Source organism: Emiliania huxleyi (genome assembly GCF_000372725.1).
Source record: "Emiliania huxleyi CCMP1516 unplaced genomic scaffold EMIHUscaffold_3, whole genome shotgun sequence".
Lineage (NCBI taxonomy): Eukaryota > Haptophyta > Isochrysidales > Noelaerhabdaceae > Emiliania > Emiliania huxleyi.
In genome coordinates, this window is record NW_005199770.1 from 1,298,642 (window position 1) to 1,320,755 (window position 22,114).

Below are 22,114 nucleotides of genomic sequence, written 5' to 3' on the forward strand. Positions count from 1 at the left end.
TCTCTGCGCCGCCCTTCTCTCTCAACATGGGTTCGGGGAGCGGGGCGCGACATCTGCCCGCCTCCGGCACCGGGCGCCCCACCTCCCTGCAGCACGAGCGGCGGCGACCTACTTGCCGCCGCTCGCCGCGCGCAGCTCGGGCTGGAGGACGGCGCCCGCCGACATGCGCGCCGACGCCCCGTTGACGACGAGGATCTCCGGCGCCTTCTGCTTGAGCTCCGCGACGGTGCGGCAGCCGAGGAGGCCTGGGACGGGGTGGGGGCGGGGGGGGTTGCGGTGCGTGCGAGTGGGCAGTGAAACGCGCTTGGGGCGGCGAGGGATGGGGCAGTGAAGGCTGGTGCAGGGACAGCGGTGGAGGAAGGGGGCAACCGTGGGGGGGGGGGGGGGGGGCCAAAAAGGGCCCGGGGGGGGCGGGGGGGGGGGGGGGGGTGGGGAGGGGGGGGGGGGGGGGTGAGGGGGGGGGGGGGGGGGGGGGTCGGGGGGCCGGGGGGGAGGGGGGGGGTGGGGGGTGGGGGGGGGGGGGGGGGGGGCGGGGGGGAGGGGGGGGGGGGGGGGCTGGGGGGGGGGGGGGGAGGGGGGGGGGGGGGGGGAGGGGGACGGGGGCGGGCCGGGAGGGAGGGGGGGGGCGTTGGGGGGGGGGGGGGCGGGGGGGGGGAGGGCGGGGGGGGCTATGGGGGGGGTCGGGGGGCTAATGATTGGCATCCCTGGAGAAGGGAGGGGGGCGAGGGCGGAGGTGGCCAGGGGCGGGGGAGGGCGCGCCCATGGCGAGGTAGACGTCGCGCGTGAGCAGCTCGATCGCCTTCTCGACGCCGCGCTGGCCGCCCGCCGCCAGCCCAAAGAGGTAGGCGCGCCTGCTCTCGCAGGAGGGGGGAGGTGACGGAGATTTCAAACGGCAGAGGCCGTCTGCGGGCAAGCGCGCGCCCGATCGCGACGGAGTCGGCGCCGCGAGCGAGCGCCTTGACAACGTCGATGCCTGAGGCGAGCGCGATAGCCTCTCAAGGCAACCGTGTCGCGCCCGAACGGGAGCCGCTCCTCTTCGGCTGCATCTCGGCCGCATCTCCTCGGCTGCATCTCGGCCGCATCTCGGGACGGGTCTCGGCTGCATCTCGGGGGCGCGAGACGCCTCGCCGCACGCCGCCGTCCAGGATCACCTCGGTGCCCTCGCCAACCGCCTCGCGGATCTCCTGTTGCCGGCGAGGCGTGGACGCGTCATGGACGTGTCACGAGCGCCAGCCTCGGGCCGCCCTCTGCTCGCGGTGTCACCGGCAGCGAGTCGATGGTCGCCACGGAGTCCTCCAGCTGCCGCCCGCCTGCCGCAACCGTGACACGTCGAGCGCCGCACTCGGTACGCGTGGTGAGCCGGCCGCCACCCGCCGTACTTTGGACGACGACGACCACTGGCCACCCCTTGGCGCATCTCGGCGCATCTCGGCGCATCTCGGCGCATCTCGGCGCATCTCGTCGCATCTCGGCGCATTTCGGCTCCATCTCGGCTCCGTCTCGCCGTGGTTCGACACCCAGATGGCCTGGAAGCCCGTGTCGATCGCGCGCTTGGCGTCCGTGGTGCGAGCGACCCCCTTGAGCGCCACCGGGCCTGTGGGGCAATGTCCGGGGCGTGTCCTGGACGTGTCCCGGACGCGAGTCCCTCGAGCCGGTGGCCAGACGGGCCGGTGTCGCCCCACTCGCTGCACAACCACTCCGCATCCTACGGCCGAGATCCTCCGAGATCGGGCCGAGGTTGCAACCTCGCGAGCAACTCCCCGGCCGGCAGCGCCTTCCAGTTGAACTCGGGCTTCATCTGTGGCCGAGAGGGAGAGGGAGAGTGAGCGGGCAGCAAACGAGCAGACACGAGACGAGGTGGAGAGGCAGCGGGACGTGTTCTGCACTCTCTCGGCCGCATCTGTCTCGCCTGGCTCGCGATGAAGTCGACGAGGGACTCTAGGAAGGGTCTAGGAGGGGTCTAGGAAGTGTCTCGCCTGGCTCGCGATGAAGTCGACGAGGGACTCTGCCGCGAAGTCCGCGCCCGGCACCGCCTTGCGCGCGCACGGCCGAGGTGAGGCGGACGTGCTGCCGAGGTGTGGCCGAGGTGCGAACGAGATGCAACGAGAGGCGGCAGACGTGCTGCCGAGGTGTGGCGGACGTGCTGCCGAGGTGCAGCCGACGCGCGCCTTGTACCCATACGGCACGCGAGACATGAAGTCGAATGTCCACGCCGGCGCCTACCGTCAGTCAGCCAGTCAGGCAGTCTTACACACCTCCTAGCGCCGGCGCCTACGCCACGGGCAAACCCTCGGCTGGCCTCGGCGGATCTCGGCGGATCTCGGCGGATCTCGTCCGATCTCGTGCGATCTCGTGTGATCGTGTGTGTGATCTCGTGCGATCTCGTCCGATCTCGTGCGATCTCGTCCGATCTCGTGCGATCTCGTCCGATCTCGTCCGATCTCGTCCGATCTGCGCCTTGAGCGCGTCGACGGTCTGGCGGAAGGAGTAGTTTGGCGGGACCGTGAAGCCGGTCCGCGTGTCCTCCTCACGATTGCCAACCTGGCGTGGCGTGGGCGTGGCGTGGGCGTGGCGTGGGCGTGGCGTGGGCGTGTCGCGGGCGTGTAGTGGACATGGACGTGGGATCCCTCAGCCGCTTCTCTCCAGCTTCATCTCGGCTTCATCTCGGCTTCATCTCGGCTGCATCTCGGCCGCATCTCGGCTTCCTCTCGCCCACGAGAAGTCCGCCGTCAGCGCGAGCGACGTGAAACCGGCCGCCTTTGCGCGGTCCAGCACCTCCTTGAGCAGCACCCGGTCGCGCCTGTGACTCGATGACCCATGAGTGAGGATGACTTCTTCTTGGAACGGTCTACTTGGAAAGGTATGTCCGAAGTGTCTAGGAAGTGTCTAGGCAAGGCGCGCGCGCCACACGTAGAGCTGCAGGCACTTCGCGCCGCCGGTGCCGGGCTCGTCGCCCGGGTGCGCCGCAGTCACCTGTTCACAGCAGTGGCCGCGTGACGAGGCGCCGTGCGTAGCCGCAGCCTTGCCGCCGGGTGGGAGGAGGTGGCCACCTCCTCGAAGGTGGAGGTCGTCAGCTGCGAGAGAGCCATCATCAAACCGTGCTTGCGCGCCGCCTTGGCCGTCGCCACCTGCAGGGAGGAGGCGGCGGTGGAGACGGAGCCGGTGGAGGCGGCGGCGGCGGCGGCGGCGGCGGCGGCGGCGGCGGCGGCGGCGGCGGCGGCGGCGGCGGCGGCGGCGGCAGCGGAGGTGGCTGTGGTGGTGGTGGTGGTGGTGATGGTGGTGGTGAGTTTGAGAGCGCGAGCGAGTGAGCGAGTGAGTCCGCGTGCGCCTCCCCCTCGGCGTGGAACATGCGCTGCCCGGCGCACGACGTGATGAAGAAGGGGAGCGCCGCCTCCACGCCCAGAATCCGGGTCGAGAGGTCGAGGTCTGCGTGCCCGATCCCGTGAAGGCAAGCGTGCCGCAGCTCGACGTCGTTGTACGCGGCGACCGAGCGGCGCAGCGCCCTACGGACGGACCGGCGGACGCAGTGTGGCGATCAGAGCGAAGCGAGCGCCGGTGTCGTGGCGCGGCGGAGAGTGTGCTCGGGAGTCGCTCGCTCACCGCTCCTCGTCGGCGCCCGACTTGAGGTACCCAAAGACCATCGCGTGGGCGCGCGCCTTGGCCGCCACGCGGAGGTCCTCGATGTTGACCGCCGCCTCCACACGACGCTGAGCGGGCGCGTCGAGCAGCGGCTGCAGCACAGGGTGAAGCGCGGCGCAGGCTGGGCGAACGGCGTTGACAACGCCGCCCATCAGCTTCTGCCAGCTGCCCTTCTTATCCTCCATCGCCGCCGCGGCGTCGGCCATCTCATCCGCCGCTGCGCGGCGGGCTCCGGGTCGGCCGGACGACACCGCCGAGGAGAGCCTGCGGACGGCAAGGCGCTGCATCGCGCTGTAGAAGCTCTTCGAGGAGGTGTGGCGATCAGGAAAAGAAATTTGTCACGCTCCAAGTCTCGCCAGTAGAAGATCCCTCCTGTCCGGTTCCCCATTCAAGACTAAAGATCGAAGATTGAGATTGTGGATCGCTGAGCAGCAACACGGGCCAAAATGTGGAGATAGGAGATGGAGATCGCAGATTGTAGATCCTAGCGCCCAGCCGTCCGCCCCAGATGTGAGATCGAAGATTGACAATGGAGGTCGTAGATTGCTGCCGGCGGCGACAGTGGCCGAGTAGAAGGTTGGAGATCGGAGAGAGAGATGGTCGGTGTGAATGAATCCAAATTGCATCTCCTTGAAGGTTTGAGCCCCCCTCCTCCCCCGGCCGGGCCCCCGAATCGAGATTGGAGATTGGAGATTGGAGATGGAGATCGGAGATCTGACTGAATCCGGCCTAAGATGACGACGTTGGAGATTGGAGATTGAAGATGGAGATCGGAGATCTGACTGGATCCCCGGCCTAAGATGACGACGCTGTGGATTGGAGAGTATTGGAGATGGGGAGATCGGAGTTCGGAGCTCCCCCACCCCCTAGTAGTGTGTGATAGATGTTTTTTAAAAGGGTTACTGTGGTCTGTGCGCGGACGGCCCGGGGAGCCTGGCTGCGCGCGCGGTCTTCTACGGCGAACTTGTTTGCCGAGTTGGCAGCGTGAACCACGATACCGCCCCCAGAGCCCCAGTTCGGCGTAGACCGCGCGCGCCGCGCAGCGCGCTCCGTGTTTGCAGACCGCCCTGGCGGACTCGTTTTTACACTTCCAAGCTCAAGCCAGGCGCCGCAGGCCATAAAGAGGAGCGCAGATTAAAATGGCGCCGCAGGCTCCCCCCGGGCCGTCCGCGCACAGAACCTTTATCTAGAAACAAAACAAAAAAAGGATGAGACACCACGGGCTGGGGGGGCTCCGATCTCCATCTCTCCAGTACTCTCCAATCTCCAGCGTCGCTACATCTTGGGCCGGATCCAGTCAGATCTCCGATCTCCATCTTCAATCTCCAATCTCCAACGTCGTCATCTTAGGCCGGATTCAGTCAGATCTCCGATCTCCATGCATCTCCAATCTCCAATCTCGATTCGGGGGCCCGGGGGAGGAAGGGGGCTCAAACCTTCAAGGAGATGCGCTATGGATTCATTCACATAGCAAAAGGATCTCCACACCCTCTTTTCGCGCCATTTTGCAATCTCCAGTCGGCCCACACGATCTCTAGGCGCCTTTTGGCGCGAAGTCAGAATCTCCACCTCTGTCGCAAGATCTCAAGCGACTGCACGCACCAACTCGACATCTCAGACTCGCCTCTCGAGCATCTACACCGGAGAAGATTTGCCTCCACTAGTTCTTCAATCTACTGCTGCTCTTGGCAGGAGATTTGCCACTTATGAGATCTCTAATTAAAAGGCATCTACAGTCCAAGGATCTTCCGATGTTGAGTAGAGATGTCCATGTATGTTGTCCCCTCGCAGCGGAGGGTCCGGAGTGTTGCACACGAGCTGCGGCCGTGCCGCTGTCATAGCGGTGAGGCGCGGGGCCGTCTCCGCGACCGCGTCTGTGGCGAAGTGGGTCGCGTCCCCTTTCCTCAACTCTGAGCTCACGGCCCACACCCTCTACAAGTTGTTATGCTCTTAAATATGTAAACATTAAGACCTGCAATAAGGAATCTGTCTCGCACGCGAAGCAGCTGGTCGTGTTGGTGGACTGGCCCTTGATTCTAGGGGGCCGTCACCATGTCCGTTAACACCATGTCCGGAGGCGGCGGCGACGGCGAGGCGGGAGGAGGCGGCGGCGACGGCGTGAGGGACGGCGGCGGCGCCGGGGGCGGCGGAGCGAGAGAGATGTCGAGAGTCGGCGAGTAGCACGCGTAGCGGCCGAAGGCGCCGAGAGCGCACACCCAATCCGGGTTGTAGAGCTGGAACCTGTAACCATAGCCCTGTGCACTAGGCGCCGAGAACGCACTGCACTCCGCCCTGCTGTAGTACCAGGGGCTAGACCAGTGGCTGCGCATCGCCGTCTGTACGAACGTCGTGGAGAGGAGGCGGGGGCCGTCGGGCGCAGCGAGCCCCTGCTGCCGGAAGAGCAGCACCAACTTGGCCAGGTGGCGCGGCGTCATATGGAGGTCTGTCTCCGTGTTCTGAAGTGTCCCGGCGTCGATGGGCCACGTGAACTCACCGGCGGACACGCCGAGCGCGGGAAACAGCGAGCTCAGTCCGAATTCCATCGGCGTGAGGCCGCTCTTTTCGTAGATGATCCACGCAAGGATCTTCTGCGTGCAGACGTACTGGAAGGAGCCTACCTGCTCGTCGATGACAAAGCCCTGGTTGAGCGTCGCCACCAGCGTCGCGGTCGCACCGCCCAAGCCGCAGATAGGCTCCGTCAGGCCGCTCGACATCGTGAGGAGCTGCTCGACGGTTATCAGCCGCTTCTTTGCGCCTCCGTTCACTGTGTCCCAGTTGAGCGTCGTGAAGATGTCCTCGAGCTTTGTGGAGAGCGTGAGCTGTCCGGCGTACAAGAGTTCGCCGATCATCGTTGCCGCCCAAGATTTCGTGCACGAGAAGATTTGGTACGTCGACGTTGCGTCACCGACGTCGTACCGCTCGGCGACGACCTCAGTGCCCTTGAGGACGACGTAACCTTTAAAGCCGATGCCTGAAGGGCCAATCGCGTCGGTGGCCGCGCTCAAAGCGACGGCGTCCGGGTGGGTGTTGTAGCCCGCCGCGTTCACGAGCGGCAGCGAAAGGTCGACGTAGGCAGCGACAGACGGCGGCGGTCCCGATTGGACGAGCATGCGGCGCTGGACAATGTCCGATCCCGCGGCGTCGCCCACGAGGTCCCGGCCCTCGGCATTCACGAGTCCCGCCAAGCAGAGACTGAAAGCGACCATGCAAAATTTGAGTCGCGCCTCGATGTCGGCCGGCTGCTTCAGCGAGCTTCTTCGGTTGATTTTGCACTGGCACCGGCACCGGCACTTGCACCCCGCAAACATAACAAAGGGACACGCTGTCGAGCGACAACGATGAAGGACTCACGCCGTCCAATCGAGTCCAACCCCTTATACCACTCTTCACACAGGGGCTCTCACAGCAGTCCCGTGAAGGTTCACGGGGCCGACTACAGTGTACAGCGGGAAGGAGTGAATCGAGTCCAAGGACACATCCCTCTGGAACAAGCTACAAGGCATCTCGATCGACTACATCGGACAGTACCACCCAACTGTGGGACATCTCTTCTAGGTAGGTATACACGAGTAGGGGTATTCACACTCCCAATTCTCCCCCACGCGTTCCTTAGATCCTTCTCTCTCCCGAGTGGCTTTTGACCTGAGCTGTAGGGATTCCTGTAGGTAGAGGAGTAGGACTTAGTTAGGGCCACCCCCAAAGTGTGTGCATGGATGTCGCGTGCGCTTTTCATCGCCCGCCGCGAAACGCGCGGTGTGGGGTTGCAGAGACCCGGGTGCACCGGGACCCAGCTGTGAAGAGTCCGCAAGGGCCGTGCCAAATGGCCAAAATCGAGCCTGGTTTGGCCGACTCTGCAGTGGCCGCAGGCGGTGATGGCGGACGCCGACGAGCCTCACGCGCCGGGCCCCACCTCAGACAGTACCTCCGGTGGGCTGCATCCACTCACTGCGGGGCTGCTCGCTCGCCATGATCGTCGATGTGCACCGACGGCGACCGCCCTCTCGAAGCGCCCGGCTGACTGGCCAGCCGCCGAGCAGGAGCGAGCAGCCGTTCGAATCCGCGGTGCAGCGCCGCGGATGGCGAACCTCGAGCCGGTGGAGAAGACCGCGGTCGTGTCGGACTCGACCGGCGCCGATGCGGCGTCAGCAATTCGGGCGCGGCCGACTCGCTCCAGTTCGGCGCAGCTCGCCTTGGAGCCCACCGCGCTCTTAAATCGCCTCGAGACCATGCTCCTCGGCAACCATCCCGTCCCCGCACCCTCCAACGAGGTCAGCATCGTCGGCGAGGTCACCAACGGCATCATCATCGCCGCGAAAGCTGCCGTAAACACGCTCTTTTTGTCGCAGCGGCGCGGCGCGCTGATGGCTCTCCAGATAAAGAACCTGAAGAAGGCTGCGCTGGCGTACCTTGTGTGGGACCTACGCGGCGAGCTGGCGGGCGCGCGACTCGAGCAGGCGGTCGTGTACGGCAAGCGGCTCGAGACACACGCGAGCGGCGTGGACAAGGAGTTGGGCAAGTGCAAGCGGCGGCAGGCGGGCGCGGAGGCGCTTCTCGCTGTCGTTCCAGAACGTTGCAGGACGTGCCGACGCCAGAGGAGCCCGCGGTCGAGGAGGAGCCGGCGGTCGAGGACCTGCCTGCCAGCGACTCCCGTCCCGACGACGCGTCTTCGGACAGCGATCGGGAAAGCGTCTTCGAACGCCGGGTGACCCGTCGGATGATCGACGCCGGCCTGAACGAGGCGCAATTCGATGATATGCGGGACGTTTACGGGATTCAGCTCGCCCACGAGGACAAGTGCCACGAGTGTGCCATTCTGCAGGCTCGGGCAGCCTGCTTCGAGAAACTGTATTACAGCTGCAAGGCGAAGCTCCTCCCGTACCTCGAGCGCGACTGGGTGCCACTGGAGGAGGCATTCCAGCGGCTCGACCTTGTAGCTGCTCGGGAACGCTCGGGTACCCTGGGTCGTGGGTATGATAGTGACATAACATAGTGATACACTACCAAAACAGGGCCGCGGGGGGGGCGTTGGGGGCCGCTGGAGGGCCGCTAGACCCTTCCCGGGCCCCTCCGGGGGGGTCCGGGTGCACCCGGACGAAATCTGACTACTGACAAGCGGTCGCGGACGCCACCGTTTTGACGCGGTTGACGCGCCGGATCGACATGCTGCTGCTGTGCTGGCCTGCACGCCCGCCGCCGGGTCCAAGGGTGGCGCCACCCGCTTCCCTGGCAAAACCACCTCCTGGCGGCATGCGGACGCAGCGGCGAGGATGTGGGCCGAGTCGGGAGACCATCGTTTCAGCTTTTCTGAGCTGGGCGACTCCCCTCAAGGCGCCTGGAGGACTGCCGCGGGCAAACCGCGCGAAAAAAGAAAACACTGCGCGCATCCCCCAGGGTCGTGCAAAAAAAGACAATAAGCAGGAATCAAAAGGAATGTAACGGAAAAAGAAATCGCGGTCCGCAAAATCCACACGACAGAAGTCAGAACGTACCCAGCTACCCCTTACTCCGTCTCGCGCGTGATCGCGAAGCGCAGCACGCACGCCACAAAGTCGCGCGCCGCGATGCCGTTCGTGTTTCCTGCCGAGTCGAGATGGTGCCGCTCGTGGATCTCGTAGAGCGAGACGACGAGGAGCGCCGCCCGCGCGCGCGCCGCCGCGGGGAAGAGCGAGTGGCTTGCCGGCGACCACGGCGCCGCCGCCCGCCGGATCAGCGCCGCCACCTCGCCCTCGCCGCCCGCGGCGCGCTGCAGCGGCGTCGGCTCGCCCTCGTGCAGGCTTGCGCCGCTGCGCAGCAAGGAGAGCGCGCGGGCGGCGGTGAGGGTCTCAAGGTGCGCGAGCGGCGTCCAGCCGCGGCTGGCGACCAGCCAGGCGGCGAGGTCGTCGTGGCCGCGGCTGTTTGCAACCTCCTCGGGCGTGCTGCCGAAGGGCGGCACCGCGGCGCGGGAGGCGCCGTAGGAGGAGAGGAGCTTGGCGACCTCGAGGTGGCCCTGGAAGCACGCGATGACCAGCGGCGTTGCGCCATCCTCCTTGGCTTGGCTGACCGCCGCGCCCGCCTCGAGAAGCAGCCGGGCGCACTCGAGGTGGCTCTCCTGGCACGCCATGAACAGCGGCGTGGCGCCGTCCTCCTTGGCTTGGTCCATCGCCGCGCCGGCCTCGAGGAGCAGCCGGGCGCACTCGAGGTGGCCGTTCTGGCACGCCATGAGCAGCGCCGACGCGCCGTCATCCCTGGCTTGGTTGACCGCTGCGCCAGCCTCGAGGAGCAGCCGGGCGACCTCGGGGTGGCCGTTCTGGCACGCGACGTACAGCGGCGTGGCGCCTCTGGCGTTGGCTTGGTTGACCGCCGCGCTGGCCTCGAGGAGCAGCCGCGCGATCTCGAGGTGGCCCTTCAGGCACGCGATGAGCAGCGCCGACGCGCCGCCGCTGCCACCACCGCCGCCGCCCGTCGTCGCCCCGACGCTCGCGCCGGCTTCGAGCAGCAGCCGCACCGCCTCGGCCTTCCCGTGACGAGCCGCCCAAGTCAGCAGCGTGTCCTGCTTCTCGGTGTCGAGCCGCGCGTTGAGACTGCCGCGCGTCCGCCGGCCGGAGAGGTGGGCGCGCAGCGAGGCGAGGTCGGCGGCGGCGATGTCGGCGAGCAGCGTGGCGGGCAGGGTCGCGGCGGGCGCCATCACCGAGTCGAGACGCGGCGGCTATGTCAGAGAGGGCGGTGTGTCGCACGGCGCCCGCCAGCGGACGGCTCTCTCGCGGTGCACGGGCGTCGAGGCGGCCTCGCGCTCAGGCGGCGTCCTTTGGCGGCCCGCGCGCCGACGACGACCCGGCGCAGCCGCCGGCGCAGCCGCTGAGGTCTGGGGCGGGGGCTCGAGAGCGCCTCCCCCAAGCGCCGAACTCTTGCCCGCCCGAATAAAGAAAAGGAAGTGCTTCCTGCCTCTTGGCCTACCACTAACAACTATGCAAAAAACAGTTTTATCGCCTCGTGCGAAAAAGAAAAATCACTCCCCTTTGCCGAAATCGAGCCATCCTCTCACAGATATTCAGACTCAGACACAGGCGACGGGGGTCAGGCTCAGGGCGGAGCGAGAAAAAAATAACTCCGCCCGAATGGAAGGAAAACTACCCGAGCCCACACAAGGGCAGCCACCCGTGTCGCGCGAGGCAGAGGGCGCGAGAGCCGAGAGAGGAGGGTGGTGTTTAGAAACACCGGGGATTGGGTGGTGGCCGGTTGTTTAGCCGCCGAAGCCGTAGAGCGTGCGGCCCTGGCGCTTGAGCGCGTAGACGACGTCCATGGCGGTGACGGTCTTGCGGCGCGCGTGCTCGGTGTAGGTGACCGCGTCGCGGATCACGTTCTCGAGGAACACCTTGAGGACGCCGCGCGTCTCCTCGTAGATGAGGCCCGAGATGCGCTTGACGCCGCCGCGGCGCGCGAGGCGGCGGATGGCGGGCTTGGTGATGCCCTGGATGTTGTCGCGCAGCACCTTGCGGTGGCGCTTCGCGCCGCCCTTGCCGAGGCCCTTGCCGCCCTTTCCGCGTCCAGACATGTCTGCTTGTGTTGGTTGTGTGGTGGTGCCCCTCTCTCGCCGCCGGAGGGCCAATTTCCCTGGGATTCGAGTGCGGGTGAAGGGCAAACCCCTGCAGCGGCGCGCTGCAAGCCGCCCCGAGGGACTTCGCGCCCACTCGCCCGCCCGCGCAGCATGGCCGCCGTCGCCGCCCTCCTCGTCCGCCCGCCCGGCGGCCTCGCCTTCGCCGACGGACGCGCGCCGCTCGTCGCGCCCTCTGGTTCGGATCGTGCAGCCGCAGGGCTCGCCGACTCGTCGCCGCAAGCGCAGAGCCGCGGCACTGCAAGCGTGCACCGTGCTTTGCGTTCTGATTGGCGTACAGGCGGGCAATCAGGTGTCCGGTCACCCCCCATACTCGCATCTTGCCGAATGTCACTTTCACATATCCCGTGAGCCGCTCTCGCTCAACTGCGCCCTTCTCTTTCGCCATTGCGCCCCCTTGTGTCCACGATCTGATGCGCCGCCTCCGAATACTCACGAGTCCCCTCGTCCGCCGCCGCAGGAGCGACGACCTCGAGCGGAGCGGCTCTAGCTCTCCCACAACGCCTCGAGACCCCCACACATCCTCCTCCCGTCGACCGCCTGCGCCCTCTCTCACTGCCCAAACGGCGGCGGAGGGACGGAGGCGGCGTCGCCGCGCCGCCTCCGCTGGCGTGCCGGTCCGGCGCCGTGTGGATGAGCGATCCGTCGGCCGAGCTGCCGCGGGCACCCGAGGTAAGATCATCACGACACGACACTTCTAGACCATCTCTCCAGCACGCATCTGCCGGCACCCATTCTCCCGCCTCTCGCGGCCCTTTGCAACGGCCCACGTTTGCACCCTCCCGCCCCGCCCCGCCCCGCTTCCCCCTCCGCAGGTGCCCGGCCTCGCGCTCCTCCAGCAGGAGTGCGGCCAGGCGAGGCCCAAACCCTCCCCGCCACCACCCTTCCCGCCCCGCCCCCACCCAGCGTCCCGATGCCGACATCACGCCGCTCTGGCCTTCACGCCTCCGCCTCCAAGCGGGCGCCAGCCACGCCCGGGCGGCAGCCGCGGGAGTCGTGCGCACGCCACGCCCCCGCCACGCTCACGAGCCCTTCCTTCCTCCCTCCTCACCCTCCCTCCTCACCCTCCCTCCTCCCTCCTCCCTCCTCACCCTCCCTCCTCCCTCCTCCCTCCTCCCTCCTCCCTCCTCCCTCCTCAGGGCGATGGCGACGCGTGCGACGCTCTCTCGCAAGAGCAGGCGGCCGGCGACACCTCCCAGACACCTCCCAGACACCTCACAGACACCTCCCAGACACCTCACAGACACCTCCCAGACACCTCCCAGACACCTCGTAGACACCTCCCAGACACCTCCCAGACACCTCCCAGACACCTCACAGACACCTCCCAGACACCTCACAGACACCTCCCAGACACCTCCCAGACACCTCACAGACACCTCACAGACACCTCCCAGACACCTCCCAGACTCCTCCCAGACACCTCCCAGGCACCACCCAGACACCTCACAGACACCTCACAGACACCTCCCAGACACCTCCCAGACACCTCACAGACACCTCACAGACACCTCCCAGGCACCACCCAGACTCCTCCCAGACACCTCCCAGGCACCACCCAGACTCCTCCCAGACACCTCCCAGGCACCTCACAGACACCTCCCAGACACCTCACAGACACCTCGCAGACACCTCCCAGGCACCACCCAGACAGCTCGCAGACAGAGGCAGGAGGGGCCGAGGGCCGGAGGAGAGGGGGGGGGGGGGGAGGGTGGGGGGGGAGGGAGGGGCGAGACATGGCCGAGAGACATGGCCGAAAGACATGGCGCGCGAGGTGTGTGGGCGTGTAGGCGGCGAGGGGTGGGCGTCACCCAGCTCGAGTCACCCCAGACCCGAGAGGGCGGCCAGGACACGTCTGGGGAACCTTCTAGGACACGTCTGGGAACGTTCTGTGGGCTGTCGCTAGGCGGCGAGGGAGGCGTACACCTGGATCGAGAGGGCGGCCGCCGCGGGCCAGCCCGCCGACGCGGCGGCGACAGCAGCGGCGGCGGAGGGGGAGGGGGATGGGGAGGGGGATGCGGCGGCGGGGGATGCAGCGGCGGGGGATGCGGCAGCGGGGGATGCAGTGGAGGGGGATGCAGCGGCGGGGGATGCAGCGGCGGGGGAGGGGGGGGAGGCGCAAGAGGAGCCTCCGCCAGGCGCGTTTCACCCGGGGGTGGTGTGCGCCGAGACGGAGGCGCTGATCGTCGGCTGGCGGTACGCTCGGCCAGCGAGCGGCGAGGAGCGGCGCGCGGCTCGCGAGGCGTGAGATATGGGGAGATATGCGGAGATATGGGGAGATATGGGGAGATATGGGGAGATATGCGGGGAGGAGCGGGGAGGAGCGGCGCGCGGTTCGCGAGGCGTTAATTAGTAGTTAGTAGTTCATTAGCAGTTCATTGGTAGTTAATGAGTAGTTAATTAGGGAGGATCGGCGGACGGCTCGCGAGGCGGGCTACGAGCCCCACCTTCCTGACTCGTCACAGCCGTGCTGATGCTCACCCTTCACCGCTGACGCGAGGCGGGCTACGCGCCGACGGAGTCGTACAGCCTCTACCAGGCGAGATAGGGGGAGATATGGGGAGATATGGGGAGATGTGCAGTCGTACAGCCTCTGCCAGGCGAGATAGGGGGAGATATGGGGAGATATGGGGAGATATGCAGTCGTACAGCCTCTGCCAGGCGAGATAGGGGGAGATATGGGGAGATATGGGGAGATGTGCAGTCGTACAGCCTCTGCCAGGCGAGGGCGGCCTTTCCCCTCACCCCCTGCCCCAGCACCTCCTCTGCCCCCCGGCGCAACACTCTGCCGCGATTCCGCCCACTTTCGGCTGGGGGAGGGAGACTCCCACGCCTGTCCCTTTCCCCTTTGTCCCTCCCCTCCCCTCCCCTCCCTCCTCTCCTCCTCCCCTCCCTCCTTTTTTCCTCCCCCTCCCTCCCTTGGGACCCCCCCCCCCCCCCGCGCCTCACCCAGGCGGCCTTCGACCGCCTACCTCCGGCCGAGCAGGCCGCCTTCCGAGACACTTCCTGGACATTTCCGAGAGAGCTCCTCCTGGGCATGTCCTAGACAACACCGAGGCCATTCCTGCACCGTGCCTAGGCAGCCTGGCTAGACCGCCAAGCCGACGCTAGACCGCCAAGCCTAAGGTAGACCCGCCATCCTCCCGCCGGCCCACAGGCCGCCTTCTCGCGCATCGCCCCGCCGGTCGACCCGGCGAAGCTCGCCGCCGCCGCCTTCCTCGCCGCCCTCGCCCTCGGCCTGGTGGGCGGCGCACTCACGTCTGGCGGAGTGCCGCTGGGCGTAGCTGGCGGCGCCGGCGGCGATGGCGGCGGCTTGCCTGACTACGCGGAGCTGCCGCCGCTTTCCCCCGCCGAGGCGCTGGTGGCGCTCGTCTTTCGCCCGCCGGGCAGGTGAGGGGGGGGGAATGCTCAGGGAGGCGGGCCGGAACGCACACACACACACACACACACGCTCACCCACGCGCACAGGGCCTTGCACTTTTAATGCCGCGGTGGGGCTCCTGTCGTCTAGACGTGGAGTCGCGAGGCCGAGGGCTCACCTCCACTCCTGCCTCACCACCTTTGCAGAAGTTTACCTTACCTTACGCCGGATGATAGATTGTAGAACAGTCTACAGGCCCGGACCACCAACGCCGTCTCTCCCCACCCTCCCCCAGTGCCGAACCCATAGATTGCGGGAAATGGGGCTCGAAGCAGCTTTGTCGCCTGCCGACGCGCCGCTGCTCGGGCAGCGAGTCAGGCTCGGCGGGCTCTCCTCCCGTCCCGAGCTGAACGGGCAGCGGGGCGTGGCGCGGAGCTTCGAGGGCGGGCGGTACGCTGTGGCGCTCGAGGGCGGCGGCGAGAGCGTGCGGGTGCGGCCGGGTAATCTGTCGCCGGCTGCGGCGGAGCCGAGCGGTGCCTTGGCAGCCCCCCGTGCGGTCGTGGTAGCAGCTCTGCGAGGCGACGAGGCGGTGGTCCTGGAGTGGCTCGACGGCGGCGGGTGGGCCGACGCGACGTGCGAGAGAGGCGAGATGAGCGGTTACTCGCTGCTGATGGCCGCCGCCGGCAACGGCCGCGAGCGGGTGGTCGAGTTGCTGCTGCGGCGCGGCGCGGAGATCAATCTGCAGAGCAGCGACGGCTTGACCGCGCTGATGAGCGCCGCTTTCTTCGACCACCCCGCCGTCGTGCGGCGCCTGCTGAGGGCGGGCGCAGACGCGGCGGCGCGCAGTGCGAGCGGCATGACGGCGCTGCAGCACGCCAAGGAACAGGGCCACACCGAGTGCGTCAAGATCTTGGCTGAGGCGGCGGCGGAGGCCCAGGCTGCGCTCGACGCCGGCCTGTCGACAGAGGCGGCGGATGCGGCTGGTGAGGCGGCCGGCAAGGCCATCATCGCAGGCAAGTCGCCCGAGGTGGCTGCGGCCGCTGGCGACGCTGCCGGCAAGGCGGCCCAGAAGGCGCTCGACGACGGCTTGTCGCCCGAGGCTGTCGATGCGGCGGTTGAGTCGGCGGGCGACGCCATCATCGCCGGCAAGAGCGCCGAGGTGGCGGCGGCCGCGGGTGAGGCTGCGGGCAAGGCGGCTCAAAAGGCGCTGGATGCCGGCCTATCGACCGAGGCGGCGGATGCGGCGGGCAAGGCGGCAGGCGATGCGATTATCGCCGGGAGGACCCCCGAGGAGGCGGCGGCCGCTGGCGACGCTGCGGGCAAGGCGGCCGAGAAAGCACGCGACGATGGCCTGTCACCCGATGCTGCCGACGCGGCGGGCGAAGCTGCGGGCGAGGCGATCTTTGCGGGCAAGACGGCCGAGGAGGCAGCCGCCGCTGGCGAGGCTGCCGGCAAGGCGGCCCAGAAGGCGCTGGACGACGGCTTGTCACCCGATGCTGCCGATGCGACGGGCAAGGTGGCGGGCGACGCCATCATCGCAGGCTACACGCCCGAGGAGACAGCGGCGGCCGGCGAGGCGGCGGGCAAGGCGGCCCAGAAGGCGCTCGACGACGGCCTGTCGCCGGAAGCGGCTGATGAGGCTGGCGAGGCGGCAGGCAAGGCTGTCCTCGCTGGCAAGTCGCCCGAGGAGGCGGCTGCTGCGGGCGAGGCTGCCGGCAAGGCGGCCCAGAAGGCGCTCGACGACGGCTTGTCGCCCGAGGCAGCTGCGGCCGCGGGTGAGGCGGCGGGCGACGCCATCATCGCAGGCTACACGCCCGAGCAGGCAGCGGCGGCCGGCGAGGCGGCGGGCGAGGCGGCTCAGGCAGCCCTTGACGATGGCTTGTCGCCGGAAGCGGCGGATGCGGCTGGCGAGGCGGCGGGCGACGCCATCATCGCTGGCAAGTCGCCCGAGGAGGCGGCTGCTGCGGGCGAGGCTGCCGGCAAGGCGGCCCAGAAGGCTCTCGATGACGGCTTGTCACCCGAAGCCGCCGATGCGGCCGGTAAGGCGGCAGGCGACGCCATCACCGCCGGGGAGGACGCTGAGACAGCTGCCGCCGCTGGTGAGGCTGCTGGGAAAGCAGCGGAGAAGGCTCTCGACGACGGCCTAACTCCCGAGGCTGCCGCCGCCGCGGGTAAGGCGGCGGGTGACGCCATCATCGCCGGCAAGGACCCGACCACGGCAGCCGCCGCCGGTGAGGCCGCAGGCAAGGCTACGCAGAAGGCGCTCGACGACGGCCTCTCGGCTGGGGCTGCAGCGGAAGCGGGCGATGCTGCAGGAGATGCCATTACCGACGGCTACTCGCCCGAGGAGGCGGCAGCCGCTGGCGATGCCGCAGGTAAGGCCGCGCGGCCGAGGCAGAGCACGGCGGCGGGCGGGGGCGCGCGAGCCGGGGCGCGGGCGGGGAGCGTGGTGGGAGCGTGGGCGGGGGGAAGGGCCGGCGCCGAAGCGGGTGCGCTCCGCCAGGGCGCAAAGCCACCCGCCGTGTCCGAGGACGAGAGGCTGCGGGCGGGTTGGGTGGGGCGGACGGTGACGCTCATGGGGCTCGTGGATGAGCAGCTAAACGGGCGCGTGGGGCTCGCGAAGGCGGTGGTGCAGAAAGGAATCCTACGCCGGGAGTGGATCATCGTGGTGCAGCTTCAGAAGAGCACGCAGGAGCGCGGTGAGCAGGTGGTGTACGTGGCGCCGAATGGTGCCACGCGGCACCCAAGGTCGCCGCGCCGCACGGCGCCGTCGCCGCCGGGGCCGTTCACCGTCCGCTCCGCGGAGCAGCGGCGTGCGGTGAGCGGTGTGTGCGGCTTGCTCGAGGTTGTCACGCTGGCGCCGGCCGTTGCCACGCGTCTGCTTCAACTGCTGGGGCCAGCGGACCTGCGCCGCGTCGCTCTGAGCAGCAAGTTCGCCGCCGCGTGCGTGGCGGAGGCGTGGCGGCCGGAGCTCGCCGTGCTGGAGGCTCGCGCCTCGCCTGCTGTCGCGCCGCTGCCACTGCCACACGCCGGGTTCCCGGGCATCGTCACCCTCGTCGATGGCTTCCGAGCGGCGCACGATAGCGTGAACCTTGCGCTCGTCCTGATGCAGAGCTGCCGCCCCTTCCTCGCCGAGCTGCTGCGCAGCGACTACCCTTTTGCGTCGGGCGATGAGGATGAGCGTGCTAAGTCGGCGGTGGTGCGGATGGCGCAGCAGATGTGGACGCACCCGGACCCCACGCTGGACCTCTCGTCGGCGCTCACCGGGTCGGGCGTGACAGCCGACCAAGCTGTCGACTCGTGCGATCTGGAGCTTCTGCTACTCCAACTTGGCTACAGCGAGGGGTTAGATCTTCTCCGCGAGCCCAGTAACAGTGGCATCCGCGAGCTGCTCGGAGAAGAGCCGCTCTCCGGACCAATAGCGGACGACCGCCTGGCGGCGGCGGCGGCGGCGGAGTTCGTGCGCTGCTGCGACGCGCTCCCTCGCCCGGCGCACCCGGCGCTACGGGTGACGACGCTCCACGCCGCCGTGGAGTGCCCGCTTTGCCACGTAGCGTACGCCTACGCCACGCAGGACTACCAGACTCTGCTGTACGTGCCCATGCAGCGCCGCGCCGTGCCGCTGCAGATGTTGCTCGAGAGCTGCTCTGCCGCCGCTGTCAGCGGCGGCACATGCATGGCGTGCAAGCAAAACGGGTATTTCCCCGCCGCCTTCGGTTGGTACTTTGACGCGCGCGCCTCCGCTTGGCGTCAGCGCAGCAGCGACGTCGTCAATCAGCTTCCGGGCGGGCCTCTCAGCCACCGAATCGTCGGCGCACCGCCCGTGCTGCTGTTCGACGTATGCAGAGCTTCAGCACACGGAACGAGCACGACGCCGGTGGTGCTGCCACCCACGATGGAGGTGAACGGGGCGCGGTACGAGCTGTGCTTCGTCGCCATACTGGACGGTGTGAACCCTCGTGGGCGGCGGGAGCTCATGGCACTCGAGCCCGGTGCTTTCGCCTCGCACGCGATCTCGCGCCGGCTGCAGGCGTTCGGGCGCAGCGCCAACGACGGCCGCTGGTACTACTCGGACGTGTGCAACGGCCCGGCGAAGCAGCTGAAGACCCGCACTGGCGAGGGCTTCCTGGGGCTCGAGTTCGTGCAGCGGCTCTGCGAGTACGTCGCCTACGAGCGCGTGAGCGAGCCGGTGACGGCACCGCTGGATGGCGCCCTCGCCCGGCATGCGGCGCTCGAGCGGCAGGCATGGGTGGCGGAAGCGCAGCAGCGCGAGGAGGCTGAGGCTCGCGCCGAGGCAAAGCGGGCCAAGGAGCGCGCAAAGAAGGGGCGGCGGAAGGCGCGGCTCCAGGCGGAGCGCGAGGAGGCCGAGGAGTCGGCGCGCGCACAGGCGGCGGCGGAGGCTCAGGCGGCGCGGGCGCGGGCCGAGGCGGAGGAGGCGGAGGCGGCGGCGCGCGCAAGGGAGGAGGCAGAGGCGAGGGCAAGGGAGGAGGCGGCAAGGGAGAGGGAGGCGGCGAGGGTGAGGGCGGAGGCGGAGGCGGAGGCGGCGGAGGTGGCGGCGGCGGAGGCAGCGGCGGAGGCGGCGGCTGTAGAGGCGGCACCGGCACCGGCACGGGCGGCGTGGCAGTCGGCAGGCTGGAGGGAGGCGGAGATGCGGCGCAAGGTGTGCGAGACCTGGCCCCGACCCTGACACCACCAGACTGTCCACCAGACCTGTCAGCAGACTCTGTCAGCAGACCTGTCAGCAGACTGACCACTCCCCACGCGCCACCCGCCGCCCTCGACCTCTTCCCTCGCCCTCTTCATCTCGTTCTCGCCCGCACCCCACCCACCCAAGCAACCACCCACTCAACCACACACACACACACACACACACACACACACACACACACACACACACACACACACACACACACACACACACAACCCCCCCCCCCCCCCTCCCCCCCACACACACACACACACGCAGGCCTCGAATCGATCCATCGAGAACGTGCGGGTGCGGCCGGGTAATCTGTCGCCGGCTGCGGCGGAGCCGAGCGATGCCTTGGCAGCCCCCCGTGCGGTCGTGGCAGCAGCTCAGCGAGGCGACGAGGCGGTGGTCCTGGAGTGGCTTGAGGGCGGGGGGCGGGTCGACGCGACGTACGAGAGAGGCGAGGTGAGCGGCCTCACGCTGCTGATGGACGCCGCCCGCAGAGGCCACGAGCGGGTGGTCGAGCTGCTGCTCCGGCGTGGAGCGAAGGTCAACCTGCAGAGCAGCGGCGGCAACACTGCGCTGATGTACGCCGCCCGCAGAGGCCACGAGCGGGTGGTCGAGCTGTTGCTTCAGCACGGCGCTGAAGTCAGCAAGCAGGACTGCTATGGCCTCACCGCGCTGGCTGGCGCCGCCTCCAGCGGCTACGAGCGGGTGGTCGAGCTGCTGCTGCAGAGAGGCGCGGAGATCAACCTGCCGTGTAGCCGCGGCTTAACCGCGCTGATGAAAGCCGCCTTCGAAGGCCATGAGCGGGTGGTCGAGCTGCTGTTGCAGCGCGGCGCGGAGACCAACATGCGGAACAGCATCGGCTGGACCCCGCTGATGTACGCCGCCCACCACGGCCACGAGCGGGTGGTCGAGCTGCTGATTCGGCACGGCGCGGAGATCAACCTGCAGGAAAGCGACGGCTTGACCGCGCTGATTTTCGCCGCCCAAGAAGGCTACGAGCGGTTGGTCGACCTGCTGCTGCGGCGCGGCGCTGAGGTCAACTTCCAGAACAGCAAAGGCAGCACCGCGCTGATGTACGCCGCCGTCCTCAACCGCCCCGCCGTTGTGCGGCGCTTGCTGCAGGCGGGCGCAGATGCTGCGGCGCGCGATGTTGACGGCGAGACGGCGCTTCAACGGGCCAAGAAGCAGGGCCACGCCGAGTGCGTCGAGGTCTTGTCGGAGGCGGCCGCGGCTGCAGACGGCCGGGCAGGGGCGGGCGGCGCTTTCTCAGGCGCGGCAGCGGCAGCTGTGGACGCGCCACTGCTCGGCCAGCGAGTCGTGCTCGGCGGGCTCTCTTCCCGCCCCGATCTGAACGGGCAGCGGGGCGTGGCTGAGCGCTTCGAGGGCGGGCGGTACGCGGTGGCGCTCGAGGGCGGCGGCGAGAGCGTGCGGGTGCGGCCGAGTAATCTGTCGCCGGCGGTGTTCAGGGGTGGCGTGCCAGTCTCCGATGCGGTCATCGCAGCAGCTGGGCGAGGCGAGCAGGCGGCGGTGCTGGCGTGGCTCGAGGCCGCGGCGGCCGCACGCGAGGCGGGAGCGGCTGCGGAGGCGGCGGAGGCGCGCGATGCTGCCGAGGCTGCGCTGCGCGAGGCGGTTGAGGCGTGCGAGCGAGGCGACGCCGATCTCGAGGCGCTCAGGGCGGCGATCAACGCGAACACCGACGCCGCCGACGGCTCGGAGGCGCTGCGGGCGGCGCGGCGGCTGCGCGACGAGCTGGCGGAGCGAAAGACCCGCGAGGCCAGGGCGCTGAAGCGGCAGCGGCAGAAGGAGGAGAAGGCGGCGGCGAGGCAGGCGGAGGCGGCTGAGCGGGCAGCAGAGCAGGCGGAGGAGGCGCGGGCGGCGGACGAGGCGCGGGCGGCGGAGGCAGCTGCGGCGGCGGAGGAGGCGGAGGCGGCATCGCGGGCAAGGGAGGAGGCAGAGGCGAGGGCAAGGGAGGTGGCAGAGGCGAGGGCGAGGGAAGAGGCGGCAAGGGAGAGGGAGGAGGCGAGGATGAGGGCGGAAGCGGAGGCGGAGGCGGCGGAGGCGGCGGCTGTGGAGGCGGCAGTGGCGGCCGCGGCGGCGGCGGAGGCTCAAGAGGCGGCGGCAGCGGAGGCGGCGGCAGCGGCGGCAGCGGAGGCGGCGGCGAGTGTCCCCGCTCTCGCCGCCGCCGCTGCGCCGCCCGCCGCCGTCCCTCTCGACGAGCTCATCGCGGCGACCGACGGTTTTGCCGAGGCGCGCAAGGTGGGCGAGGGAGGCTTCGGGCGCGTCTACCGCTGCGACGCGCTGCCGTCTCTCACGCGCGTCGCTTGCGGGTTCGCCGTCAAGACGGCGCTGGTCGGTGTCGGCGCACAAGGCCTCGCCGAGCTGCAGAGCGAGGTGCGCACGCTCAGCGCGGCGTGCCACCCGTCCCTCCTCCCTCTGCTCGGCGTCTGCTTGGCGCCGGCGAGAGCGTGCCTCGTCTACCCCCTCTGCCGCGGTGGCAGCCTCGAGGACCGCCTCTATCGCGCTCCAGCCGCACTTCAGCGGCTCCGCATGCTCGGCTTCGAGACGCCGCCTCCGCCGCTCTCCTCCGCCGCACGGCTCCGCGTGCTGCGCGACGCCGCGAGCGCTCTGCACTACTTGCATACGCGCTCACCCATGATCCTGCACCGCGACGTCTCGGCGGGCAACATCCTGCTCGACGAGCGCGGCAACGGCTACCTCGCCGACGTGGGCCTCGCGCGCGCGGCAGAGGCGACGGCCGGCAGCAGCCAGCAGGTCTCGCACCTGTCGACGCAGCGGATCTTTGGCAAGCCCGGCTACATGGACC

General features: G+C 68.8%; 1 protein-coding gene across 1 annotated transcript in view; it reads right to left on the minus strand.

The window, feature by feature from the left end:
- Positions 1-611: 611 nt before the first annotated feature.
- EMIHUDRAFT_349606 (putative histone H2A) overlaps positions 612-22,114 on the minus strand; it is a gene marked incomplete at its 5' end in the record, with an annotated part of 42,515 nt that continues 21,012 nt past the window's right edge. The window contains 3 exons of the mRNA XM_005775328.1: positions 612-628; positions 11,799-11,810; positions 13,242-13,256. The remainder of the gene's footprint in view (positions 629-11,798; positions 11,811-13,241; positions 13,257-22,114) is intronic.